The following is a 24,132-nucleotide window of genomic DNA, read 5'->3' as shown; positions in this document are numbered from 1 at the left end:
GTAACATGGTTTTTAGTACACACCTAATGTTGAAATACATCTCTTTTTAATTCCACTGAACATCTCTGCACGTCAAAGCATCAATGCCCATAGGGTGAATTTTAAGGCTACACCACTTGTGAGGATCATCAGACTTCACCAACTTACCACAAAACCAATGTTTTCCCCGTGATAGAAGCTGATTCCTTTTCTATTGCAAAAGCAGAGAGGCTTAAGACAAAAGTCTTTGTGAGGACCACAGCCTGTAAAGACATTAAGACGGCTTTATGACGGACAGGTCAGCAGGAGGGTGCGAGAGGCAAATAAAAATAAAACGTGCTCACAAACACACGTATTGTGCAGACAATACACACACACCACAGTGAGCCTGCACCCCCTAATGTGAGACTCATGACCTCTCACTGGGCGTCATACTCTGCCTGCTGGGCGTTCGTTTTGTGGATTTGTTTGAGGGTTGCCGGGCGAAGTTCAGCACCTGCCAATGGAATGAAGGCGAAAAATTGTGATATAACGCACTGCCAGTGCATGTGAGCACTGCTCAGTTACAACGTCACTGGATCAAAAGGTGTAATTTTTTTTTTTCTGTCTCTCATTGAAAGTGTTGGCATGGGCAACTTTTCACGGCAGAATAATCATGCACACGGTCCTTTCAGTGCAGTAATTGTAATATCTTATCTAAAAATCCTCGGCTTAGCAGACATTCATGCTAACTTTGCAGGTGTTTAGCCACAAAAGGGGTGTTGGGAAAAGAAGAATGTGAGAAGAAAAGAATGATATACAATTGACATCAAATTGGAAATCGTAAGACTGCTTTCACAAGTTAGATTGCTATAAAAAAAAATCTCAACAGAAATAAAAATTGATTTTTACAACAACATAAAACTTATTCGAGTTAAGAATGTCAAGATATTACTTAATAATTGTCATTGCAATTAATGAAGGTTTAATAATCTTTACAGTTTGACCCAGGAATATAATTTTAACCTATGAGAAAATTTGTGTCTATTATGTAGCCTCCCTTACTCTAAGGAGTTGGCGCCCTATCTTTTTTTCACATTAAAACTGTCAGGGAAAGATTTAAGATTTGTGCATGAAAGGAATGTTTAGGCATGGGTAGAGTTACAGCCATTTTTCAGTGTGTCATTCTTCGCTCGGTGGATAAAAACTGCAAGAATGCTCACAATGATGATTCCCTCTTCATCGCAATGAGTCATCAAAAGGATCATGTGCTAAATTGGCTTTGACAGCTCCATGACATCCCAATCACTCTTTCCCTCCTAGCCCGTATTTCAGCTTATGCATAGGATGAAGTCATCCCTCATATGATACAAATGCCAATTAGCCCCCACTGCACGTCAAGCTATCTTATCAGCTAACAAGCTATCAACACCAGCATGTGTCATTGCTTCCTATCGGAAAATCATTCCTTGAGCCTCACTGCTACTCTGTTCTGTTTGAGTAGCTCAGTGGCCTAGTAGTAGAGTGTCCGCCCTGAGACTGGAAGGTTGTGGGTTCAAACCCCGGCCGGGTCATACCAAAGACTCTAAAAATGGGACCCATTGCCTCCCTGCTTGGCACTCAGCATTAAGGGTTGGAATTGGGGGGTTAGATCACCAAATGATTCCCGAGCGCGGCACCGCTGCTGCTCACTGCTCCCCTCTCCCCCAGGGGATGGATCAAAATCACATGGGGATGGGTTAAATGCAGAGGACAAATTTCACCACACCCAGATGTGTGTGTGACGATGATCATTGGGACTTTAACTCATTGGGGACTTTGTGTTGATCTTTATCCAGTGTCCTTCTCTAAATACTCTGGTGATTAGAAATAGAATGAGTTGACTTGTGGGACAAGTCCAGTCTGACTGCTCTTTCAAATTCTCTTGCCTCAATTTTTCTGCCATCATCCTACACCAGATGATTGAATGGCGCATGTCACAAACAGTTGGTTGAAACTCAGTCTGTGTATTCCATCCATCCATCCATCCATCCATCCATCCAGCCTATCAAAGCTGGGTTCAAGGTAGATTTCACCCACCATCAGTCCGTCACAAGACACAAATAGAGACAGCCATTCTCACTCACATTCACACCGTCACTGTGTTGAAACTAAACCTCAATTACAAGTACCAAAGTCAATGAAAGGTACTACTGCACATAACTTCTCCACTAGTAGCACATTTTCTTTTACCAACTCATAAATCCTAAGTAGCAGTCCAAAGATATGTTGTTACAATTCGTCATCTCATCATTGACCAAGTTCCCAAGGCCAGCAATAACTTGATCTTTGACCTTAATTTCTATTATGGTCTTAACACATTATGGAATATTCCATTTGATTACAGGAATGACACAATAAATAAATTGCCACATGACAAATTTGTTTGTGCTTCTCCAGCTGTCGTTTGATCTTTTGGTTTTCTGTAGAATTTCATATCATGTGAGTAGTGGGTGACCTGGAGCCTCGCCCTGCAGCTGACTTAGGGCGAGAACACCCTTGGCTGGTCGCCAGTCAATCACAGGCTGCACAGTTACACAAACTCACACAAGCACGAGGATGTCATGATCTGCGCTCTGTGCTTTTGGTAACTTTGTTTTGATTAGATTTAGGTTTGTTTGTCTTTGCCCTTATGGCATCTATTATATAATTAATATACATCACAACACAATCCACTGAAGACAAATACTTTTGGTCACACAAGACGATTATCTTAAGCACATACTGAGTGAGTTATGTGACCATTTAAGGCGTGTACCATCTTACACCATTCCCACAAATTGCGTCAGTCCTTTGATTATACTGCTTATTTCACACATACGGTACAGCAAATGTTCCATAGGAGCCAAACATATTTGGTAGGATATTGCTATAATCGTTTCAGCAGCTATGGGTAATGCTGTGTAAGTGCAGCGATAGACTTACATATGCTCTAAAGTTTACCTCCCCTGGCTATACTATAGGCCAGTTCCTCGCAAAGGGAGTGATTTTCTTTGTACCCAGCATCCAACTAGATTCTCAATGCAGCAGTCGTAAATGCAGTGTTGTGTCAGAGGGGGTGTCTTTGTCTTGAAATCGAGCATGCAAGCTCTCCACAGCTTTGCGTGATGTGTCCTGGCAGGTAGTCTATGACATGGTCCCCTGACCCCCTTGACATCGAGGGGATTATTGGGGCCCCAATACAGGAGGGCAGCAGGACTGAGTGTTACAGGTAGAAAGAGAGAAAAGGAGGGTCTTCTTTTCTTGGGAAACCTTGAGGGCATAGGAACCTGTAATCCTCCCTCTTTGTCTTTGATGTGGTCACACGCAAGTGACAGGATGGAGTTGACAGGTGGGGGCAGTCTGGAGTGCAAGGGGTGCGGGCTTGGGGAGAAGAAAGGGTTGAGTATGGTGCCAGGAGGCTCGGAGATGGGACTAACACCTCTCAAGGCATGCATCACACCCCAATTGATTGCAAGGGTCGACGGAGGGGGTTATGACCACCACCTAGCATACAAATCCAAAAGGATAGCCAAACAAGGTGAAATATCCATACAAAGTAAATATCATGACTTTCTTTCCATCTGTAGAATGTACATGTACACTAAGAAACACTAAAGCCAGGGGTGGCGCTACATCAGGGTTAAGGGGGCTATAGCCTCGTCAGAAATCTGTGTAGTCCCAGTTACATTTTATTTGATATTCTAAAATATTTTGGAGGCGCATACAGTATACATTATTTGTGTTTCGGAGAACAGCATTTTGCAAGAATGAATCAGGTAAGAAATATTCTAATCCAAAACAACAAATGAGAAAATTGGAGAAAACCTCTCGCGTGTGCTGCAAAGCAGGTTTTGAAGGTCACAACGTGGATTAGAACACCTTGCATGGCCACGGCTTTCATGCGCGCACACGCACACACATACAAAGCAGTATTTCGCAGTGGAATGCACATTTCTGCACTAGTTCCCACCACTATTAAATCTAGTTGGCTGAACACCGGTTTATAAAGGTGTCTCTGTATGCAGGGCAAAACTGAAAATTAAACAAAATGAAGCCATTTCCAAACAAACTTGACGTTTGCATTTCGTACCACAAATGTCAGCACAGCCTGACCCTGTAATTCTGTTCTTTGCTTTAATCAAACTTGAGCTATTGGTGAACTGTTCCTGCTGATACAAGAACCCAGAAAAGATCACAGTGTTGTGGAGGACTAAAGAAAGGGAAATCACCTTCTCAAAGATGAAGGCTAAAAAACATGAGACTGAACACAAACATTTAGCGTCTAAAGGCCCACACATGCATCAGTCCTGGCGCTTTGTGCAGGTTAAATAGATGATCACACCTTATGACAATGCTTTTATTCAATAAACATGTTGTTGTTGTTGTTGTTGCAGCTGTTTTTTAATTTCATTATTATTATTATTATTATTACGTTCTATCGTTCCCTGTACCATTATTATCTTCTGCATGTGCAGTATAGGAATGTCGGGTTCTGTATTCTGCAAGTTTACATACATAGACACATGGTAACATGGTAAAGATCACAATAACATTACTACACATTTCACAATCACACAATTCACAATCACAATTCATTACTACAGTAATGAAGTCAAGAGTATATGGATGTACACTACTGTATGTACTTTTCCTAAGTGAGGGATTTGAAAGATTAAGACTCACTACCAATTGCCGCACAAACAACTCTTTCAGGCAGGGACATCAAATCAGGGCAGCAGGCGGGCACCCGAGAGACAGCTGACATTGGCCCATATCAATGACAAAGTACAACAATGTGGCGCTGTCTCTTACTCGCTGTTAATAGCTGCAGATACACAGGCAGAGCATGGGGGGGGGGGGGGGGGGGGGAACAGTGCCCACCCTTCCCCAGAAATATGACAGGTGCCCGGCCGGACAATTAACTTTTGGGTACGTGGCGATTTTTCCAGGAATTGATTTCCACATTCCCCTTGCTCTCCGTAGTGAGCACATAATGAATCTTCAGCAGCATTTTCTGAGAAATATTTGTAAGATATTTGTTTGTTTTGTTTGTGGCATCCTTGTTTAAATATAACCAGCATGTGTTCTACAACCTTTTTCTTTTATTTGCTTACATTGTTTGTGTCAATTACCGTGTTTAATAAAATATATTATTGTTTAGCTACCGTCTAGGTTTTTGTTTTGGGAGGGGTCCCTCTATGGTCCTTCTTTCAGGTGTGCATCAAACACACCATTCAACATCTAAAACACTTAAACAGATTGTGGGAGTGGGTGGAAACTTTCAATTGTTTCAACGAGACCCCAAACATAATGAGGAAAATATTCCTAGTGTCGCCTTGCTGCACTTGAAGTGTGTGGTGCACCAACAAAGCACGCATAATGTCTCTGCAGACAATTGCAAAGCCAATCCCACAAACCAGATGTCTGTACAAGTACCAGAATTGTCTTGTGAAAGCCAACATGGTGCCACTGGCTATTTAGACTGGCACAAAATGAAAAAGTTCGAAAAGAAGAAGACATAGAAGTACTTGTGATAACTCTGAGCTTATCTGTTTATTTACAGTACCGTTGCAAAGGTAACACTTTATTTATGAGAGGCATAGTGCAGGTCGAAAGGACCCACAAACACACTATCGCATGCACAAAGAAAGCAGATGATTTGAGGTTACCATGGAAACGTGGCAACACGCCTTGTTATCACAGAGGCAACATCTGTGATTAGCTTACGGTAGCTTCCAAACACAGTGAGTGTGCACACATACAAATCAAAGCTGGAACGTGAACAAAAACACCACGCAAAGTGCAGTTTGATCAGATGTCACGGGATTACTGAGGTTTCTGGAAAACAGCGTTCCGCTCTCGCAGACATTAGCTCATATATTCAATAGATCGGGACATTATCACACAGCATATTGAGCGCCTCTATCAACAATATTTGTATTTTACATTTCTGTTGCTAGTGACTGCATAAATGCTGATATTGCTGATATATACTGGATGTTCGTTGAAATAATTTTTGAAGAGTTTCAGGAATCCGCTTATTCAACTCTTAAATGTGTATTTAAAGAAATTTACAGATTACATGATTGCAGATTGTTCTTTTCAGTTATGAAAATATTGACCTCATTTTTAGCTTTTGTTTGGAGCAAACTAATTATGACTTTAACAAATTGATGCCAATCCTAATGCAAATGTCAAATAATTGACAAAAAAAGTGGAAATCAATACATTCAAATATAACAAAACGATAGCTAAACTCCAAGCTATTTCATTTTAGCCTTGAAATAAACTTTGCGTATAAATACAACAAACAATAATATTAGCGCCAGCACTATAACAGACATGTCAAGCTATGTCCCTTCAATTGTTAGACCACAATTCATAGAACAACAGTGGTGTGTTTATTTCAAGAATAACCTGGTAGTTTATTTGATTTATGATGGCGAATCGGGTCAAAGCAGTTTAGCCCATATACTGTACATCATGAAATAATTTTCTCCAGCACAGCCTCTGTTCCCTGGCTTCCTCCATCCATCCGCCTTGAGGTTGCAGGTTGTCGGCCAAGTGGAACAGGATTAGAACGCTCTCAGTATTAGACTGTCCTAGCCAAACAAACTGTCATTTCCCTGTGTTTTGGCTTCTCTCTTCAAACCTCCCCACCCCCCTCTCGGAGTCCACGTGTCAAAGGAGGGAGGGGGCCTAAGCAGCATGAGGAGAGACAAAGACTGGTGGATAGATTTACTAAAGGGACAGATGCTTGACTTTTCCTATCACAAATTATTTGAGCATTAAAGAGAAAGGAGAAGGGCGAAGACATGATATGGTCATTTATATAGTCACCCCCCCCCCCCAAAAAAAAGTCCATTGACATCGACCTTGTCAACGAATTATTCACAGGATGAAGCTTTGAACCTGACACCTCCAACAGAGATGTCACAAGCGACTGATATTTGGCACTTTGACGACTAGGTCGTCTAGGATTTTTATGAAAATGTATTTATCAGGTTTCTTGAGGACTCCAATGTATATTAGGCTCATCCAAAATTGCTTTAAATAGCTTAAATGATGATTTTAGATGATTTTAGTATTTGAAAATATGTTATATGAAGAAGAAAATCCAGCTAAAATTTAGATTAAGGTATGTTTGGGAAATTGATTGAAAAATCGACATTGTTGCTCGGATTGAAGGCAATGATGTACTCTTGTATTGTGCGCTGTTATCCTGACTTTAGCTAGTAGGCTCGCTATTTTGCAAAAATACTCAAAAGCACAAAGGTGAAAATATTTCACACATGAAACTATGCTTTGGAATTTTGGTTCCCAGTCTGCGCCTTTAGAAGTGTCTTAAGCCCGATACTGAACGTTTCCAGATAATACAAAGTTAATAGTATTCCTTCCCCAACAACAAACAGCATGTTGGACCGGGACATGACCATTTCTTGGCATCCAGATGGCAAATAATGAAATCAAGATGATGAGGATGGCAAAGCCACATTGGGGTGCACAGACGCGGAGCATAAAGTTGACAAGCGTTCACCGAGTGTTCTCATATGATTGTAACCAAGATTCATTGCACAGATATTGCGACTTCATCTTCAAACCCGGGAAACTTGAGAGCCACCGTTATTTATTATCCTCAGTGTCTATACTGCCTTTTAAAATGCAAACAGAAGCTTTCCTTTAGCCAACATGTGCTGTGTAACTGTTTCCAGGAGTAACGGAGCGCCATCTTTCATTTGGCTCTCATTTTGTTGGCACTGTTGTGCCACTACGTGAAGCAGATCGCACTGTATGAAGAAGAAAAAATGCTGCACTATTCATACTGTTAGTTCTGAATTTCCCAAAGCGTTATTTTGGCAACACACACATAGAAGGAGCAGCTTCAATAAGAGGAGCAAGACTCCCCAATCATGTAATTTATGTTCAAAGTAGACACTTTTATTGATATATATGTTTTACTATTAAATTTGGCTAACTTCATTTTACATCAGACCGGTAACATTGTTAAAAATGAGTGCAGAGCATTTCGTTTGCTATAAGTTTTTAAATTATTTTAAATTTGTATTTAAATGATTTGTATTTGTCGACATTTAGATATTTATAAAAGAATAAATAAATTATATTTTTTATCAGTGCTGCTTAGCGATTTCCATGACATGCTGCAATCTACTTTATAGTCTGCAATGTGAGCAGGACTCCAGTTTGAACTACTTAATATCTGGCATCCAAAAAGTGAAAATAATGAAGTCAAGACCCCAGTCATCAAGCAGCAGTAGCGTGTAGAGATGGATTCTTTGAAACTATAATAATTTATCAGGCATCATGTTGTCAGACCACACGGCGAGATATCACCAAAGGGCTACTAATGTACGTCCAATCGATTAAGATTTGTTGTTCTTCCCCATTGTGTAAATGAAACCGTCAGGCTGTTAACACAGAGATACCACAGGCAGCTTTCGCAACATGGCCTCTCAAAATAGAAAAGCGAATTTGGATGGCGATGTCGGATGAATTACATTTGTATAACAAAAATGGAATATGAATATAAGGTCATACGGTTATTTCAAATGAAACATAACTCCAAATAAATTGCTAAAGACATCCAGATGTGAGGTCTTTGGTCTGTTCATTGTTGTAATTGCACTGAGACAAAAGGATTGGGACACGACAATGATGCCTACAGATTGCGTTCCATTTATTATGCTTTGACAGGTCGGTAAATATATACACGTATAAGTCATTATTTTACATTGAGAACAAAGTCATTACATTACAGGAGTCAAATCATAATTTTAGTAAGCCAGAAAATGGAAATATTCTCACCAGAATTATGTTTGGTTTGTTGCACACCTAGTCTCATAAGATAATTTTCACGACATTGTTTTTCTCTCAAAATTACAACTTGATCATTTATTCTGTCCACTGTTTTTCTTCTCTGTTTTTTCCTGGTTTGTCGCCAAGCTAAGGGATAGGGGCGGCTCTATTTTCTTCCATTTAAACCCGCCACTGGTTATGACAACAACCTGCACTGAATCAATGCAATGGGGTTTGTGTGCATGTGTGTGTCTGTGTGTGTGTGTGTGTGTCTTATTTCATGCAGCTGTTAATCATTAGCAGGATACTCCACGACATCAGCACTGTGTAGATAGATATCTGTTCCTAAGTCAATTATTTTTTACTGTTTCTTTACTTTTCGGCATCTTCACATCGTACTTGCCAGTTGTTTCCGCAGCTTTTTCTTACCATACAAGAGAGATGTGTGTGTGCTCGTTCATGCGTGCAAAGTGGATGCAGGTGCTTACGTGTACAAGTGTGAATGCAGTACAGTAATCCCTCGTTATGACGGTTCACCTTTTACGGCCTCACTGCTTCACTGATTTTTTTTTCACAGTGCATTGTGTTATAGCTTCAAAAGAAAAAGACACTACAGAGCGGAGTCATGCCGCAGCGGCACAGTCAGCAGTGCAGTGAAATAAGCATGAGTCACAATTTGTCCTATTATATAGTATGTACATCATATTGATGATTAAAATTATTATTTTAATGTAGTTATTTGTAAGAAAGTGTTTACTTCACTTTGTCAAACAAATGCTTGGGACTGAAGTCAGGTTTTGTTCCTTGGTTTCAATGGTATACCTATATAATGATGGTGAGAAAAAAAAAGGTTCCTACTTCACGGACTTCACCTATCATGGGTTCTTTTCGGAACGTAACCTCAGTCAAAAACGAGGGATTACTGTATTGCGTGCGAGTCCCGCGTGGCTCTTTTGGAAGGGATAATGAAGGAATGGTGGTTGGCCACATCATGTGGAAGAAAAATGTAATTTATGGAATATGATTCAAATAGAGTAAGTATGCACGGCACATGTAAAGCTAGAGAAACCCGACATATGATAAACCGGATCAGTCAGCAGAAGCATGTGGCCACAAACTGCTTGCCTTGCCATGTGGAAGAGAAAAGTTCAAGAAATTGCTGCTTCCTTATGCCATTGTAAATATGTGGTCGCACCACACCGCTTTGAGGGGAAAGGCGAAAGGGGGAAAAGCTGTCAATTAGTTGTGTACTAGCCAAAGAGGTTGCACACAAACACACACATGTAGAATTTGGCATCAGTCCACAAAGCACAGAGGCATGACACCATTTGGAGGAGCTAAAAAACAAATGCTCGTTTTGCTCCATTCATTTTCATAGTACCGGGAAATTTGATTCATCGAGAGCACACCAGTACATTTTATATTGAAAAAAAATCTGAACTTTTTTTCACATGACGTTCTGTATTACATATAAGAATCAATGTTATTATAGTTAATGAGAACTGACCAAATAAATTAAATTGAAAGGACAATTTCGTTGCCGCTAAAAAAAACAAAAACGAGAATGCTTCAAAAAAAAAAAAAAAAAGATAGCTACCTGACAGTACACTTTATGTTTGTAAAACTGAAATTAATTCTCATCATTTCCAATTAATTTCATATGTGAACTTTCAGGGTTAATTTTAAATGTTTTTAGTTCGGAATTACTTTTCGGCCGTATCAAAGAAAGATAAACTAAGAATGATCAAACCTGCTCTACAAACTAGTTTGTACTTAAAGTGAATCTAAATGTTACAGCTAAATAGAAACTCACTATAATCCAAACTCCAAAACTATTGCAACCCTGATAGAAATACAAAGTACAAGAAAAGAAGAAGAATTGCAACATTTACTGGCATATTACACAAAGCTCACTTTGGCATGCCATGTATGGTCTTCCGACAAGTCAATCTGAGATCATTTGACACAAAACTCATAGTCGTGCCCTCAACCTGGATTGAACTCAGATCTATGGGGTTGAAATGTTAAACATTTGCATTACAGTCAGGCTCTCTGGCATCCATTAATCAAGAGACACACTACTGCATAAGTGCAAACAAATACATCTTTAATTCTTTGAACATAATAACATCAAACACCCTTTCTCATTATTTCATAATAATCTTTTTCATGGCCAAAATTCTAGTGGCATATATAACACCAGAGTGACACTTACAAGGGCCCATTTGACATCCCGGGGACAACCATGTAGTTCACACAATTCATTTTATAATGTGCACAAGAGACATGAGAGCAATGACCATTCATCCTCTCTAATTAATTGCTACATTTAATGAGTCCAGTCTGCACAAAGCCACTAATTGGACATGATACACTGTGAGTGTTTCATGCTAATAGGTTCTTTGATGGTGGCAAAGATAATTAGATCATTAACTCCGTACACCCAAAGTACATGAAGCGTTTGAAAATAGAGGAAAAGATGAGTGCTTCCTGGACCACCAAGGAGTAAAACCAGAGGTGCTCTTTGGGGAGGGAGGTATCCCCCTGAGGACGGCCAGCAAATCTGAAACGCATTGGGGTGTCATGTCCATTTTGATATGAAATGACATATTAAAGGCTTTTTTTTTATTTTAATCCAGTTTTTTTTCTTACTTTTCTTTGCAATTTGATTGTATTTCAGTATGAATTTATAATGTTAAGTGGAAGCTCTTAGACTGGCCAAGTCAGTCAGCGGACCATAACTCAATAGAGCCTGCATTTTACCTCCTGAAGGAAGGGAGAACCCCGCCCCAGAAACAAACAAGAATGGAAGGAGACTGTAATAAAAGCCTGTGAAAGCATTTCAAATGGAGGCTGCAACCATCTGGTCAAAACTGCAACTCAACTTTTTTAATTTGTAATTCTTAACTTATGAATCTATAGAAGTCACCAGCAATATCAGATGCAATTTAACTGTCCAAAAATCACAGAAATGACAATGAATATGATAGTTGCAAGTAAAGTCCTGACATAGGACAGACACAACTGTGTTGTAAATATTTCCATATGTTCTCACGTTTACTGTAAACACGATCACAATTTCTCATTGAAAGCAAATGGCAGAGGTCACAGTCGCGCAACTGTCCCCGCAGCAACGGCGAGGAATGCTAAAAATAAATGCAAGCCTTTGTAGGCGAACAGAAGGTCAATGTTTGTGAGCGTGACCGCAAGTGTCACATTATCGGAATCAGAGATGCCTTTATGTGTCGCTAAACATATTTTTGACGCTGATTTAAAAACATACCTTGTTTTTTTTTTTTTTTCTAGCACATCAAGTTTTTGAAATATTTTCATTTTTTTTGTGGTTAAGATTGACCTACAAAGGTTTTCGCAATACAAACTGTACCATGTTTTGTAAGTTATGGCTATGGCAGTTCAGAAAAAATATCACCTGTTGCTGAGCCTAACCCTTAATTCATAAATATTATTAAATATATTATATTCATGAAAACATAATTTGCTAGCAAAAATATATGGGCAGACTCAGAATCCGTGCAACAAATTGATCTCTAAATGTACTTATCTTAACATTTAGTGCATTTTCTTTACCAGTGTTATCACCACACCAGTTTGGTGGAGTGCCAGCACACCCAAAAAAAAAGAAAACACAAACTTTCTCAATAATGTCATGAACACAACAATGAACTATATTGCAGCAATTCCTACCAACTTTTAAAGCATCATATAAGAAGTAAAAATGATAGAGGACCTGCCTCATGGTTCCACCTCGCTGTAATGTACTTATCATTTTCTGAGTATAAAACTATAATCCACCCATGCAAACTGAGATATGAGACCACTTAGGAAGATGACAGATGGGATTTGTAACAAATCCCCTTATCCTCAGCTCACTTCATTTCCCAAAGTGTCAACATGCCTGAAGTCTTGTGAGAAAATGAGAGCCCTGACTTTGGCCAAAGCTAAAATTGTTTGTCAACAGCACAATTAAATGGAAGCAATGTGTAAAGATGAATCAAGATACTGGCATGGAAGTCCCCAAAAAAGATCTATAATTAAGTTGCAGTCCTAATTATAAATATTATGTCATTTCTTCAGGGAAATTAAAGCCCTGGTTGCCACCACTGACAAATTAGAATGGAAATTCATCAGCACTTTAAAAAAAATTCAAAGGAAATTTCTGTTACATGATTTTTTTTTCTGAGAATGCTTCTCTACCTTTTGCTTCAAGCTACGATATTAAAAACTAAACCAAGCAGTAAACTGCAGACCTCAAGCAAAGCAAAATACTTTTTTTTTAAACACATATTTTACATAATAGTCACATGAGAGCTGTATTAAAAAGAAAGGCAATGTTTGCAGCCATATTACATTAAAAGTCATTGCATTCCAGGATTCACCATTTACGCAGGCGCCATCTTACTACTTGAGAAGAAAGATAGTTGGGGGGATTTCAGTGCGGTTTATACTCAACAGCAAGTTGGAAAAGGGCAGGAAAATGATGGCTATTAGTGTAAAAGAAGCTGATAATGCTAGATGATGGAAGATGGCTCCTTCCTCGCACAGCGGTTGTGTAATAATGTACAAAAGGGAAACTGAGATTTGTAAACGTGCTCTAATGCAGGGATCTCAAATTCAACTTATGTGGGGGTCGCTGCAGAGTGTCTGGGCCACATCAAGTATTCTATGAAAAGGGTTTCAATTCCTCAAAAAAGTACAACAAACATTCTCATTTTTTATTAATTACAGTGCAGCTAAACGTGAACAACATGGCTTATCTCCTTGGTGCTTTGCACATGGCTCAGCATGTCTAGCTGAGTAATGATGTCTGATTTCTTGAGCGCCACAACTTTCTCTATGCATTCCATGTCGGGTGAACATTCCATCTGTTTTTCTTGAAATTGTCTGTTGTGGTCGCCAACCTTTCTCTTCACGGTGGATTTTGAAAAAGACATCCACTTAGTGTTATTTCAGAATTATGATTTGCCAAAAGCTCATCAGCCTGATCAATGCTAGCCCATGAGTGATTTAAAAAAAAAAAGTACCAACACCCAGGTTAACAACATGACAAATAAAGATGGGGAGCCACAAAATATCATGCTGTGGGCCGCAAAAGGCCCCCGGGCCCCAAGTTTGAGATCCTTGCTTTAATGGATAGTGTATTTTTTGTGTTATCTCACTAAATATCCATCCTTTTCCATTTCTAAACTACATATCCTGTTCAAGGTCATGAGGAAGCGAAGCCTATCCTATCTGACTTTGGGCGAAAGGGGGACCACACAACCCGAATTACACGGCACATATGGAGGACAACTATGGATGAATGGATGAGGACAGAGGGCATTGACAGCTGCTTGTGTGTATGTTAGTACAGTAGGTGTTTGGAGGAGGGCACAGAAAGAGAAAGAGAAAGAGAGAGAGAGAGAGAGAGAGAGAGAGAGAGAGAGAGAGAGAGAGAGACAGCGAGAGAGAGAGAGAGAGAGAGAGCGTGGAAGGTATGCAGAGAGGAATTCTTGTAATTGTCCAAAGTCCACCCCACCACTCAGCCTCCTCAGTCATCCATGGATCTCCATTGACACACACACATAGACACGCGCACACGCGCACACACACACACACACACACACACACACACAGACATACACACACACACACACACACACACATTCCAGTCATCGTCTCCACGTTGCTTTCCGGCCAATCTCTCTTAGGCTCACTGACTTTGCAAGTACTCAAAGCCTGTTGATTTTAAATGGATTGAAATTGGTTGATTAGTAATAAATACAATTGATTATTAAGAGATACAATTATTATTTTTCAAAATTATTTATGTTCCATTGTTGTCAAATTGATTGATGTAGCTCTTTCTTTTCACAATGCTTTTCACAAGACCCACATGTCTGAACTGACCAAAAGTATAGATTTTGAAATAATATGAAAGTCACTCAAATTTGACTTATGAGGTTTTGGCCCAATGCCAGGGATAAGCAAGTACAGTTGATTCCCATAAGGAGCTAGACAATGGCAGTTTTAATAACTTTGCTCCAATATAACACCATGATGACTTCCAAATAAAGCAAACAAAATGTTATTGAAGTTTCAGCTTCACGTTCACTGACATATACAGCCAGTTAATGTGGAGTAGGTCCATTTTCAGGATCTCAAAATTGTTTCAACACTTAACCAGATAAAGTCAATTCTCATATTATGGGACAATGGCTTGCAAGAAGAGGAATTTCTAGTTGCCACGGTGACGCTGGGTTGCCAGTTTTTGTCTTCAATGCTGGTGGACCAGCCAGGACACTTTTCATGCAGTGTTAGTGCAACATTGATGCTAAAAATGTTAATTATGTGCATGTGCAGTATTTTTACAAACACAACAAATGATCAGACAACGTTTATCTTTTGAGACATGAACTAATTTGGTTAGAATTTAAAGACTCCTATCTGACCATGTCTTTGCGGCTTGATTTATGTACTACTGAAAAGTGGTGTTCACCACAGCAACTTAAAGTGGCAATTACATTTCAAATTGAAAGAAGAGGACCTGCATGGGAGAATATAACAATTACTTTTTAAGAGTCCCATTAATGAACTTAATGGATGATTTTGATGTGGTCATGGAGCCAGTAAAACTCAGCTGGTTCTTGATCACTCACTTTGCATTAGTGCAGCAGTGTGGAAAATGATGAGTTTCTTTATGACATTCAGTTTTCAGTTTGGTCTCTTTTGCTATTCCCTTGCTCCAAGATGCCCTTGAGGTAGGATTCCCTGTGCCAAGTGTGAGTGTGTGCGTGTTTGCATGTGTGTGTATAGAGTTACAGACAGGCGTCTGCGTACAGCTGTGTCTGATCTGATTTAAATTGATGAAACGCCACACTGGCCGATAACAAATCCTTTGTGTAGACTCACTCTCATTAGACACTCGCTTGTAATGTTGAGCGGCACACTATATGCACAATGTACTAAGGACGTTAAAGTGAGAGGCCATTGTAAACAACACAACTCTAAAACATCCAATGCACTTCATATGGGATGTTCTAATCTAGGGTATGTGAGTTTAGCAATGTGTTGGGGTGTTAGTTACGGTCTGGCTTGAGAAACAATTGATTTATTGATGGCACAGCCATGGGCTGTTGGGAATTTCCTCTTTAAGTTGCAAAGCGGCTGCAATCTGGAAGGCTTGTGGGCTATCCAGAGTAAAAAAAAGTGGTCAGAGCGGGAGCCGACAAAAGGCATGAATGAGCATCTCCATTTCCTGAGCGGGACTACTGAAAGGGAATTTATTGAGGTTGCGTGGGCAAGGGGGTGGGGGGGAAACATGAATTGGGCAGATGTTCTATATGACTGTCAAAGGAGAGGGATTGCTCAGAGGTCACCCCCAGGTTTCTAAGAGTGGGATGAAAGATGACAGGAAAATCAGCATATGGTGGGAGAGTGAAGAAGACACATTTATATCCACCGATGAGCAGGTCTTCACAGTTATATCATGTCAAAGTGGAGAAGAAAAATAACGATCCAATGTATGGCCAGCGTTGTGAGAGTTCATCCTGTTTAAGATCTTTTGGTAGTCTTTTGTGTAGCGGTGTCATGTCAATATTAAAATCCCCAGCCCTGACCAGCTTTTTTATTAGTCCAACATTTTCAGACAGGGCCAGGGGTCAAGTAGGAAAAAACCCCAGAGAAATTGCTTTATACGGATCAATTTGCCATGTTGGAGCTCAACGGAGACGAAAGCATCCGAAACGGTTCACCAAAACCACAGCCAAGCTACCATTGTGACTTGAAAGTCATTAAAGATAATCAGGCAAAACTCAAAGGGTATAAATTGGAAATTGTGTTGCCGAGTCATGAAAAGGAAGTCTCTTAGTTATAAACATGTTTTCAAAGCATGTACCATGTTTGCTATAGTGCAGGCACGTATTAAGATCTGCACTGATGAAGAAGGTGCAGAAAGTGATGGACAGCCAACTCACCTCATGAATGTATCTTTAAAATACACAATTTTCTCACGACAGGGTTAAAAAAAAAAGAGAGAGCCAGGACAAGTGATTTTTATCTGTGGCAGGATGTGAACTTTGACTTAGGATGTTACTTATTCAACACCATGAAATTTCTTATCGCTTACTGAGAAAGAGTCGGACGGAAGAACGGGCGGGCAGTGGATGGATGGATGGACGTACGGCTAACAGTGATCATATGTATATGAAAAAACAAGTACATTTTCGACTGCTGAATGTTGTACAAGACATAGATGTTGTCACGATGTTTGTATACAGTCATACATTCCGATCATCAAATCCTCCCTCGTGATATTTCTCCCAGTGTTGTTTGCCTCGTTTCTGCTTTTCTTCCCTACCCTCCAGTCTGTCTGTCACGCTATGGGTATTTCAAAGGAGATTATTTGCTTGATTTAAGCACAAAACAAATAAAAAATGATGATTTTGCCTTAAAGCTAATCTCACACCAAGTATAAACCCACCTCCTGTCTGCCGCCAGTAATCAAAAGTGTTGTGTGACTATTTGGTCCCGCTTGCCATCAGCTGCCTTGACCAAGCACAAAAATGCGGTTCTGTTTTGGATTTCAGGACAAACACTTGCTTCCTCCCGCTGACTCACTCGGTTCTGTCTTCCTTCTCTCCACACTTCCTGGCCTAAGAAACTTTGCTTTTTCTCTCTCTTCTCTTGCTTGTTCTATGTTTTCATTATTTAGCACCTGTCGAGTTTAGAACAGGAAATCTTGTCGTGCGAACGGTGTGACGCTTGAAACACAAATACAAGCTGGAATCCGGACAGAGCGGCATACTTAGGGACACTGACGCACATCCATGGTGCTGTGTAGTATACGAACACGCTGGCCACATGCGCACGGTCCTGACATTTCAGATTGTACATTAGTTAATGTGGAAAGACATCTGGGCTGGATTACCGCTACACCTAATGACTATTTCATGTCAGGAGGAGAGCAAAAGGAGAGTGGAGCAAGAGAGGCCAGCCACTAAATACACGCAAGAATTCCTTAGGCTCTGCTGTCCTCTCTGTGTCCTTGGTTTCTGCAACTTGTCCTCGTGGCAATTTAGTTCCAAATTTCACATTTTGGTGAAAGCACATACCGACGGGCCAAATTTGAGCTTTGGGTGGATAATGCTCAAAGTCAGAAAAAACCCGATTACCGGTGGTGTGGTGCTGTATTAAGGGATATTTTTCCCTTCCTGATTTGCTCAGAAAACAGTCGAGTCGACAATTATTATTGTTGAACATGTTAAATATTTCCATCTGCCAAGCACTGAGTTCAGCTTACTCTGACTGTGATTGAAATTGCTTTTTATTTTGCTTTTTTTGTGGGATTTCATTGTAATGCAACCACAGAAGGTAAAGTGTGGTGGTAAAAAGATTAAAAATATGGTGATGACCACAGAACTCCAAATTAAAGTTATCATGATGCAGGAAATGCAATGAATTGAAAATGATTTCAATCAAATTCCTGCTATTATATTTAAAATAGATGAAGTGGGTTTAGCCATTATCTAAAGCGACTTACCATTCTCAAACACGAGCATGCAGTTTATTACTTTTACGTTGAAATAAAGCTGCAGACATACCCCAATTATTTCAATGAAAATAATCGGTTACATCATTGGAACAGTAACCGAGTGAACTTTTGATGATCGTTATTTAGCCATAAAGCGGCAATTTTATTGAATCTCAGGATTCATCCGTGAGAGGGTATAGAATAAAGTACAATCGAGATCACAATTGAGAAGGTTGTTAGCTTTATGTTCTACGCTCGACTGGCTTTAAGAGGAATCTTGCTTACACAAGCACTCAACACCCTCCTTTCTATCCCCACTCTCCAAGATGACATGAAGACGACGTTAGAGTCTCGCTTGCTGTTAAACCGCTGCAAAGCACCAAGTGTGACATGATGAGCGCGAACACATTAATGGGTAATCTTAAAATCCCACAACGTGGTTAAAATCCTTTAGTGTGTGACATGCGAACGAAAGATTCTGAAGACGTGGCAGTTTTGCAATCTGTACAGTATTATGTCAATGGGGGGCACGATGGACAAGATTTTGCTTAACTTATTTGTGAGACGTGCACATAGCCTCAACTAAGAGTGTAAACAGAAGAGGAATTGGGCACAAGTTTTATTTCACTGGAATTACTTTAGAATGAATATAGTAACAGTAAACAAACTACTACCATAATTAAATAAATATACACAATAAGTTGGCAGGGTCTTATTAAACTAGTAAGACTCCAGCGGCATTTGTTACACAACTTCACATTGATTTTCTTTTCACACTGGCTTTCTTAACTGTCATTCAAGTGTAAAAACTTTAGCTTGACAGTTGGGAATGCTAAACAAGAAAATACAGTGATTGACTTTTCTACACTTCTACATATCTTAACACATTTCATGCTTGATCAATGAAGGTTTTATGATGGAGACAGTTGGACAATGGAACAAATTAGATTATCCACCATTTAGATGATGTTAAAAAGTACACTAATTGTAGTGGACATGCTGCGTTGAGATTTTTATGAAAGAGATCTTGTTTTTCTTTTTTGGATACAACAGCATGTGTTAAAGGCAACAGAGCATTACATTATTCCACTTTGTTCCCCTTGAAAACTTCCCCTTGGAGAACTGTGCCGGATGTTGGATGCAATGATGGATGATACATAAACATATGGGGTATATGAAGGCTGTTTGAATGCAGGCCCCTCACCCACATGAGACAGGAGCCAAATTCTCTTTTCCACTTCATAGTCAGTGGTCACATGAAAAAGACTCCCAGCCCGACATTTGGCAATTAAAACCATATTGCCGTGTCTTTGTGCATCCCTTTTGTCAACACTCCTTGGTGACGTTCAGTGACTTCAATCTGAAGCCCGTCAAGGCGTTCATGATGGGCTTCAGATCGATGCCTGACAGTCGTAATCTGAGACATTAAGGATTAGGAGATCATTTTTGGTCAACAGCAAAACACAGCAACTAGTTAAGTTTTAAAACTAACAGACTCGTGATATCGGTGGATTATTTGATTATTATCTTTCCATAGGACCAAACCCCAAGTGCTCCAAAACACAGTGTATCGTGAGTAGTGAGTCTACCACAAGTCAAATGTCTTTTCCACGTCCGAGCCTACGGCCCAAATTCTTTATCTGTGCATCTGAAAATGTCATCTTGCTAATGGCCGCTAAAGCTGCCGCTCATACGTACTGTACGTCACATGCTTCCTGCCCTGGAACTAAAGCCCCAAAGCTGTCTAGCATTGTGCATTTGTGTGAGTGTGTTAAACAATAGCCAAAATGCTTTAGTGCACATGCAGCCACTCACAATGTAGATACGGCATTAATGACTAACTCTCATTGTTCTTTGTCTGTATGCTAGTTCACGGGACAAAACCTCACTTGTGCATGTGAGACGCAAACACACTGACACAAAGTGAGGCACGCCCATCCCAAAGTGCAGTTTGTGGAGGAGGATGCTCTCTGAAGGTGAGCCCCAAAGGATTCGCTTTATGTGTGTCTCTCCTTTCAAGTCTATAGCCGAGTGAGCATATTGCCAACTGGCTGTGGAAAACAATGAAAAGCATAATACTGAGACAGCTAGCTGTTTTGAAACAATAGTCATTTCCGTCATGTGCATTTGTTATTGTTTAATTAAATATTTGGGAGACACTGATTTTAAAGAAGGGGGGGGGGTGGCGGTTGAAAAGATGGATGGGTGTAGCTTTTATTCAAAGGAGGGGAAGCCAAATTGGAAATGTGGCATGATCCCACCTCCCCTCTGGGACCCCTGAGTCAATTAGCCGGTAGAGCTGCCAAGAGGATGAGTAGCCCGGGGAGGGGGTCGAATGCTGGTGGGAACGATAGTGCTCTTAGTGAATGCATCAGCAAGAGAAATTTAATGTGTAATATTGAAATGTTTTCATTTCAACATAATTCTAGTTAGTGGAGTGGTCTATGGACCATCTAATGAAAATTTGCACTTTTCTTTAATTCATCAGAGGGTAGTAAAATGAGCTATACAAGCCACGCTTGTATGGATGGATTGTGCTTTTCTTGTGAAAACTGATTAGGCGCGTAATATATTCTAACTCTAATGTTGCTCCATGGCCGATTTGGTGCGGAACTTAACTGCATATCTTTATATAATGCTTCTCGTTTGTGGGAAATGTCACCCAGAGTCACTGATGCGCTTTTGAGCCTAAGACAACAGTAAAACAGAAAATGAGCAGATCAACAGAGAGGATCCCTGTCGATAGGTTTTATGAGGCAGAAAATTCACATTAAATTAAAACCCTAAATTTGCTGAGCAAACAATCTTGAATGACTTTTTGTTCAACTCAAGTGAAAACCTCAATGAAATGAAATCCTAACCAATGTTGGTTCAGTCTGAGAGGAATTGACAGGACACCGGGCAGGCTTCACTAATGCACAAATCACCACTGGGAGCCATCAAAATGGAGCTTTTCTGACATGCCATCATCATTCCAAAGCAATACAAGTGTTTTTTCTTTTTCCATCTGTCATTCCAACATCTTAGCAAAGAATTGAGAGCACGACATCAGGTGGAGATTGATTTGACAGATTTAGCACCAAAAATGTAAATCTGTTTTTTCTCATCAATTCCTGTTCATTGTACATTTAATGTTTTGAAACCACCAGGAAGCCCATTTCCAACCCCATACGTGTGTGTTTATTCTATTAAAGGGGTCCACAGGCAGTTATGAGTCATGAACTCTGTTTATGTTCTTCCCGGGTTGTAAAGATAAGTCAAAAGGTTCGAAGTCTGTTGTTGTCAATTACCTGCTCAAAATGTTACAATGACACGTTGAAGAAATTTATAAATGTGGATAAGCTGTTGGGTAGTAGAATATACTTTTTTGGTACTCACTGAACATTAGTGTTTGTGTAGTAGTGGATACCAACATGAGTATTTGTGTCATCTACATATATGTCTGTATGTATGTATATTAGAGTTCATGCATGAAGTCAGCTTTTGGGGGGGTGCTGTTAAGAAAGGCTATAAAGCTTATAAGCTAGAAACTCAATTAACAGGATATATGTACTATAGTTTCATGTTGTGCCGCCAAACTCACGACTTGCATTATCTTTGTCTTTGTGGTGTGGATACAGTACTTGTGCACATGTGTGTGTGCAAAAAGATGGCAGGTGACTTGAGTGACAGACTAGTTGGGGGTGAGGAGGATATGGAGGCAGAGGCGCATCCCATCTTATCTGACAGGCACACTGCAGAACAGCAAAATCCCTTGCATAAGCCCCTGGAGCTCCCCTGTGGGACATGCTGTGCATGTGTGTGCGTGTGCATGCTTGCTCTGGAACAGACAGTTACTGAAAGTATACGGGTGCTTGCTTATGTGTAACATGAAGTGTGTGTGTGCACACTTTTGTGACAGGGAGAGTGAGAATCTCGTTACTTTCCCCATCGCTGTGCGGAGCTCCCTAATTCCTGCTCACCTTCAACAGTACATCAAGGTGATCTGACAGGACAGTCCCAGCACCCTCCCCCTCCCCCTCCTCTATTACACACAGCAACAACACACATGGACCAGTGGTGCGTGTATAACTTTTGCTTTGCAAATGAAAATGTGTTTTTCAGTACTGGGTTCCAAGATTTTTGTTTTGGAAATGATTTCCGTTACTTGCTGAAGTCACTGTTTTTTTAGTCTTACTTTTCTATTAAGCGGGGCTTTAGTGCCATCTTTTGGAATCTTAGTGCGAAGGAACACTGTTCAGATGACATCTCGACTAGGAGACAATGTTCTTCTATATTATGGCTTTTTAACTTTGAGATGTCTAAGTTAGTGCTCCCAATAGTTGGGTTTTTTTTTTTGCTAGCCCTGACCATCATCCACTGATGGAAGTGAAAGGAAATACCGTATTTCAGATTTCCAGCACTTTTTCACCGTCCAAGCCTTGCTGTCTTGAAAGTGTGTTTGAGGTTTCATTAAGCCCCTGTAGCTTTGCTACAAGTAACACATCCATCCTTCCTCTGTGAACACTCGGCTGATGGTGAAGAAAGATTGGCCAGTGTGGCCTCAGCCCAACCTTAACCTCAGGCCAATCAGCAAGTTTAAATTACGATATTTCCTTATCTTTGACAAGACAGTTAATGCCTAGGCTGACCCTTCACCTCATTCATGAAAATACATCTAAATTATTGAAGAAGAAAAAAACATACTATCCATTGGAGTCGGGCTGTTAAGGCATTGACGCCTTGTCATCAAATTTTACAGTTCAAAATATGTTTTTCTGTCTGTAGATCCTCTAGCTGAGATGAGTGACATTGTTTTTATGGATTTCTAATCAAGCTCAACATCTTTACACACAATGCGGTTTTGAGCATTTCTGCAGCACCTCCCTTTAAACAATTACATTTTTAGCTTCGAGTTCTACACATCAATTAGATTCTTATCTACACTTGTCACCCAAAAATATGCTTGCCTCGTGTTCCTTTCTGTGACCTCAGGTTCAACTCATTTGTTATCATAATATTCCAGGTGTGTATCTTATTTACACATATCATATGACAACGGTAAAATATGACGGCCATTATGTCGCACTCGAGCATTAACCTACTTGCATACTTCATGTTCAGGCTGTAGCGTAACCAACTGCACAACTGCGCAAAAGTTCAAACTCACCACTTTGATGTATTATTTTTGTTACCTCGCAAGTCTATAATTGGATAATTGGTATATTTGGAAATCTCAACTGATTAATAATGGCACCTCTGTTCTACATGCTACCTTACTCCAGGATCACTAACTAAGACAAACAAAAGAAAAACAAACCCAAGTACAAAGCTCTAGGAATTGTTTTAAACTTTTATGCAAGCATTTCTCAAAACTTCTCAGTCACAGGTTCAGATTTGCCCAGGAGCATGGAACTTCCATTATTTTTGTTTTGTCTCGTGCATGGTCTTGTGAAGAATCACCTTCAAGGTCTGGTTTTGTAAACTCCCATGGGATACTACCTCGAGGCAGATTTAAATGCAGCATTCCACTCTGCCTCTCTATTCCCATCACACTATAATGCAGCCATCATAAAATTGCTTTGGCCACTTGAAACAAAACTCACGTGTGACTCCTCTCTCTTTAATTGAATTTGTGCTGATTTTCTTCTTTGGTGGAGTTCAATTGGTCAAGTGTGAGTATGATCGTGAACCAAATCACCCCGCAGTCTGAGCGGTCCCAAACCTATTCAGGCATGGTTCAGTTGTGATTACCAAGAAATTGGACCTCGGGCCAATTCAACAGTTAACCTTCTAACGGGATTCACAGTATGAGGCATCATTGCACCTGC

General features: G+C 40.1%; 1 protein-coding gene across 5 annotated transcripts in view; it reads right to left on the bottom strand.

The window, feature by feature from the left end:
* The window catches only part of sema3b (sema domain, immunoglobulin domain (Ig), short basic domain, secreted, (semaphorin) 3B), a 72,137-nt gene that overhangs the window by 21,428 nt on the left and 26,577 nt on the right, over positions 1 to 24,132 (bottom strand). The window contains exon 2 of one of the 5 annotated variants that reach the window (XM_088368576.1): positions 148 to 242. The exons of the other annotated variants lie outside the window; for them this stretch is intronic. The gene's annotated coding sequence lies outside the window, so the exon portion shown is untranslated. The remainder of the gene's footprint in view (positions 1 to 147; positions 243 to 24,132) is intronic. 5 annotated transcript variants of the gene reach the window in all.

This window comes from Syngnathus floridae, chromosome 2 (genome assembly GCF_059516105.1).
Source record: "Syngnathus floridae isolate MCC-2025c chromosome 2, RoL_Sflo_1.0, whole genome shotgun sequence".
NCBI classification, from domain to species: domain Eukaryota; kingdom Metazoa; phylum Chordata; class Actinopteri; order Syngnathiformes; family Syngnathidae; genus Syngnathus; species Syngnathus floridae.
This window is presented reverse-complemented; position numbering and strand designations above follow the sequence as displayed.